We start from the raw sequence: 6,000 nt of genomic DNA on the forward strand, positions 1-6,000 counted from the left end.
TTGAGGAATGCCCTCTGGTAGCTCTGAAACTCTCACCATTGGTTCCTCTTTCTGAATTGTATTTGTATGAGAAGTCTCTTCGGATGTGCGAGAGACAGACACCATACTAGCCCCTCCAGTGAGGTCGATGGTGCCTGAAAAGGAGTCTGATGTACTGTGGATTTCTGCAGCATCTCAACATGCCTTTCCGAATCAGACTTGGCAGCAGACTGTTCAGGCCTAACCTTCTCAAAACTCTTTCGGTGCAAGCAGGATGTCCAAGGCTGAGAGTCCAGCCATTTTGGTTAGTGCAAGGCTCTTCAGACATTGGGTTTCTATGTATGTATGTATTTAATGAAGAGAGTAGAGTACTGAGGGTTTTAGGAACAAAAGTCTGACAGATCTGACAGCTTCTGTAATCGTGTTCAGCCACAAGTGTAAAGGATCTGTCTACTACAGTCACATTTCCCTCCTTTAGCTGACATTAATAAATCCTTAATTGAAAATAAAAGAAAAAGATGGTTCACAAATGGGGTACTTATCTGAATAGGTGCAGGCTATGGTAACAACCAACAACAACATGGAGAGCAGATCAACATGAGGGAAGATCCTGCATTTGGACCTGTGGCAAAGCAGTCAGAGTATCTTATGCACCTACGTCTGCTTACGTATCCCTATGCCCAAGGGCTTCGCTTATAAGCTGGGTGCACAACCATATGGGAGGTTTTGGTTTCACTACACTGGCTTGAATGAAGTAAGGTTGCCTCGGTGAGATAACCTAATAGTACTGCAAGAATGATCTAAGGAAGGGCACAGATACATACATATATACAGATAGCTATATAGATAAAGAAACAGAGGATAGATATAAAATGCATATAAACTGACTCGCACATATATTTATTTTATTTAATTTTTTATTTATTGCATTTATTTACTGGGAAAGTCCACTGGGCCTAAAAGAACTCAGTTTCAGTGGAGGCTCGGGGAGAAAAGCTCCGATAAAAACACAGATAAAGAAAATATTAAACAATAATTGGTACAAAAGTAGATACAGTGTTACAGATAGTGATTACAGTAATATATACAGAATACATACATAAAAGCAGGAATTTTGTTGGTTGCCAGATGAATTCAATCACAGAGATGTAGACAGAGATACATTAATCAGCATTACTGTATCAGTATCAACAATTGATGAAAAATAATAATTCTAGAGAAAATATCAGCCAGCAGTAGCAAAAAGCATAGGAGTTTAGTTATCATATAAGGAGAAGGAAAAGGCTAGGATATAAAGCAGGTACATAGCCAGGAACAGCTAAGATTACTTTTCTGTTTGAAGGTTGCGGTGCTGCCTGTGTTTCTTATAGAAGGTGGAAGTGAGTTCCATAGTTTGGCGATGGGGAAGGAATAGAGGAGTTGACCAGCAGGTAAGCTGGGCTTTTCTACTTTTAGAAGTAAATGATTTTCAGATCCTAGCTGCCTGTTGGATTGGTACTGGCTGAGTAGTGTCGAGACAGCAGGACAATCTGTAGATTATTTTGTATGCTGTAGTTAGATGGGTGAATGAGAGATGGTGGGGGAGTTCCAGATAGCCTAATTATTTCAGTGAGTTACAGTGGTGGGATGAGAATTTAGCCTTGGGGCAAATTTGGCTATTTTGTTGCAACACATTTCAAGTTTGGATTTTGCAGAATTTTGGATATTAGTGAGGAGAGGGGTGTCATAAAGAAGAGAGGGTAATAAAAAGGTGGTTGCAAGGGTTTGTCTAGTACAGAGGCTAAGAAAGCGTTGATGCCTGTAGAGCATACCGAGCTTTTGGTGTGTTTTTATGATAGGACGGCCGCGGTGGTGCAGCGGTTAGCGTTGTCGACTCACAGCAAGAGGCTCTCCGGTTCGATCTTCGGCTGGGGTGTCTTCTGTGTGGGGTCTGCATGTCCTCCCTGTGGTCGAGTGAGTTTCCTCCAGGTGCTCCAGTTTTCTCCCACATCCCCAAAGTCATGCTGCAAGTGCATTGGACATGCTAAAACTGGCCCTAGGCGTGAGTGCGTGCATGTGTGTGTCTTCTGTGGAAGGTTGGGTGCAGGGTTGGAAACTCGATACCGTAAAAGCTCCACTGCCAATCATGAGCAGACAAGGTGATCTGCTGTGGTGACCCCTCACCGGGAAAAGCCGAAAGAGAGAGAGAGAGATTGTTTACGTATCATCTATAATAATGCCTAGTAGTTTAGTGTGTGGAACAGCTTCTTTAGTGGTATTGTCTTGGGCCTGTATAGTGAAAAGTTTTTTATCTAGGTTTTGTTAGGGGTAAAAAGTACTAGCTTATTATTTTTTTTGGGGGGGATTTAGGGCAAGATGGATGATTGTTCAGCACCCAAGATTCAGAGGAGGTGAGGGCATTCTGGATGATTTGCTGTAGTTCAGAGCTGAAGTTTGCAGTGCATATTATTGTATTATTGAGTCGTCAACATAATGGATTGCTGAGCACTGTGGGAGAGTGGAGTGAAAGTTGTTAATAAAGATACTAAATAAGAGAGGACCAAGTATGGAGCTTTGGGATACCCTTGTGGAAGTATTGAGAAAGGGAGAGTAAGACTGTTGCCATTTGGTGGACTGCTGCCTACTTAAGAGAGCTATTGAACCACTGTAGGGTAGGTGGGGGAACGTGAAGGGTGGATAGTTTAGAAAGAAGGATGGAGTGGGAAATAGTATAAAAAGCTTTGGAGAGGTCCAGCAAAAGAGAAGCAATTATTCTACCAGAATCCCACGCCCAGATGACTGTATCTAGGAAGGTGAGGAGGGCAGTAGTGGTGCTGAGTCCTGGTCTGAAACCATGATGCATGGGTGATAGAATTTGGTTTTCAAGCAAGTGGTTCAAGAGTTGGGCATGGATGCATTTTTCCAGTATTTTAGAGAGGGGTGAGAATTGCTATCAGCTGAAAGTTTGTGGTGTCTGTGCTGGTGCCACCTTTGTGTAAGGAGAGGATGTATGCTTTTTTTTTTCCAGATGTCTGGGAGTAGGGATTCTTTAATCGATATGTTAATGAGTATGCTGATGGGATAAGCTATACAGTTTGCAGCTAGCTGCAGGAAGTGTGGGTGTAGATCGTCAGGGGCCAGAGTACAGGGTTTTAGCTTAAATAAAAGTATTTTTTATTGTGGCGGTGGGTATGGGGAAAAATTTTAGGTTGGAGTCAAGGGTAGGATTGTTCATGATCTGGTCATCAGCTGTCTTGGTGGTGGTGCTGTTAACTGCAGGAAAGGTGGTGATTAGGTTAGCTATGGTGTCAATGAAGTAGGAATTGAAGAGGGTAGCAAGTTCAGCAGGGGTTTTGTCTGGGTCAGGGGATGGGTTGCTTTGAGAGCTGGGTGTAATAGTTGGTTAATGGAGGACCAGAATTTTTTGGGATTATCTTTATGTTGGTTTTGTAGATGAAGGTAGTGGGCTTTTTTATCTCTGATTATTACTCATTTTCCCTGGTTACGGAGTTATCCCAAACTCGTGTACTTGCCATAATGACATATCTGCATGGTCATGGTTTATCACCTTGGAGAGAAGTGACAGCTCTGTCTGCCCAACACAGATCTAAACTTCGACTCCTTTCATTTATCCACAATGCCTTGCTTTCTGCATTCACTCTCTAGATATGAATTACGCCACTGTAAGTAGAACACAACCAGATCTATATATATATATATATATATATATATATATACATATATATATATGGGTCTACTTTAGAACACCGACAAGCCAGTTCGCCGACACACAAACCACCGACACCAAACAACCGACAATACACAATACCGACAACGCAAAACACCGAACACCATTACACCGACACACTACACGTAAACAACACATTACACTACATCACATATCCACTAGCCCTAACCCAAACCCTAACCCTAAGGTCCGACACTACCGCACACTTACCCTACCTGCACCCTAATCCTAACTCACTTAACCCACCCCTAACCCTAAGGTCCGACACTACCGCACACTTACCCTACCTGCACCCTAACCCTAACTCACTTAACCCACCCCTAACACTAAGGTCCGACAGTACCAGACACTTACCCTACCTGCACCCTATTCCTAACTTACTTAACCCACCCTAAAACATAAACCCGTCACTAACACACACTTACATTACCCAAACCCTAACTCCGACACTACCGCACACTCACCTTTCACACCCTAACCCTAAATCCCTCACTATTGCACACTTACCTGTCCGCTCCCTAATCCTAAATCCCTCACTAGCGCATACTTACCAAGTCGCGCTTATATCGCTCCTTGTCGGTCTTCCAGCTGTCGGGATTTCAGCATGTCGGTCAACTGCGTTGTCGGTCCTTTCACGTTCCTCTTCCGCGTGTCGGCGAACTGGCGTTTCGGTAATTTGAAGAGGACCCATATATATATATATATATATATATATATATATATATATATATATATATAGGCACAAACACACATGAATGCATGAAGACGCATACAGCGTCCTCTCAAAAAGTCCTCTCTTTCAGGCCATGGTAAAGTGGTGGGGAGTGGCAGCAGGATGAACCATGATCATGCAGAGCATTTTTATAGTAACTTTCAAATCTGACATTGTCTGGTTCACCCTATTAACCACTCAGTTAAAATCCCCAACAAATCCTCCTAGGTGGAATCACAAAAGGATACCCCAAATAAAAACAACTCCTCTTGTAATGTCACTTTTCACTGTGTCTATCAGAAAACGATCAGTTTGTAAGTAAACAGCAGTAATGGCACTAAATTTCTGAAGAATATCATGCTGAGTACGGATCCCTTATACACATTAAAATGTGTTATTTAAACTGCATGTACCCCATCTTCCAATTTAATTTCTTGCATTTCAACCCAAATAAAGACATGAGCATTTTAGAAGTCAATGTGCTAATAATTCACAATAATAAACAGATTTATTGTAGAATGTGAGCTGCAGAGGAAAAAGCAGAAAAGGTATGTTTCCAAATGTTGCCCATTTTGGAAACTAAGCAGCTCTTACAGCACTATTAGAACTCAATGTGTAATCACTCTGAAATTAGTTGAGTGATTACAATGTCTGTGCCATTCAATGCAATGGTAAAAACTGAAAACTTTTTTAATTTAATGTAGGACAGGCAAGCCCGAGTGTACACCCCACACCCATAAACTTGTACATACCAACTGCATGGAGAAAGGGGGAACCCCCAAATTAGTACAATGTGATCTCAAGAAATCCTCATTTTTTATATAATACAAATGATTCCTGAGTTTTTTGGTTCAAGGAGACACAGGTAGCACAATTACTGCGCAGTAAAGTATCACACAATGCACATAGCAGTTACTGAAGCAAAGACAGAGCGTGAGAAAGACGAACTTTTTTTCCTGAAGTAATGTTTTTCCCTGTTGAAATGTGAACAGGATAGCAGAACTGGCATACAGGAAATATCATTAAACATACACAACTGATCATGCATGCAATTAGAGGGAAAAGGGAAATCATTAAACCCAACAACTGGCCAGCACAGAAATAATAAGCACCAGTACTAAGCAACCACATAAAAACAAACACATTTAAGATTATACCAACACAAATGATTGCAAAACACACAACGTTATGTCACATAATAATAAAACTTACCTGGGATGACCCCAACACCAAGCAAAATAGTGACACACAGGATGGCAGAACACAGGTTTAGGCAGGTAATACTAACAGTGTTGAGGATGATCCCAGTACCATGCAAATTCTTGATGGGAGCTCTGTATATGGAGTACAGATAGCAGAGATCATAGCTCTCAACCAATCGGGGACAAAAAATCAGAGACAATCACGGACACTTAAAATTATTAGTACTATTAACATGAGAAATTGTGAAGCAATATACATTTTGTGAAGTAAAATAATTCTAATTATTGTCATTATTTATTAAGTGTCATTCACAGCCTTATTTCCAAAAGTCACCAGTTTTAGGAGGGATCAAGAGGGAGAGAGTTAAACTTTGAGTCAA

At 41.3% G+C, this 6,000-nt stretch overlaps 1 protein-coding gene across 1 annotated transcript in view; it reads right to left on the bottom strand.

The window, feature by feature from the left end:
- HCFC2 (host cell factor C2) overlaps positions 1-6,000 on the bottom strand; it is an 886,151-nt gene that overhangs the window by 423,570 nt on the left and 456,581 nt on the right. The gene's annotated exons all lie outside the window — the stretch shown is intronic.

The sequence above is a fragment of the Protopterus annectens genome, chromosome 11.part0 (genome assembly GCF_019279795.1).
Source record: "Protopterus annectens isolate FY-2018-M chromosome 11.part0, PAN1.0, whole genome shotgun sequence".
NCBI lineage: Eukaryota > Metazoa > Chordata > Ceratodontiformes > Protopteridae > Protopterus > Protopterus annectens.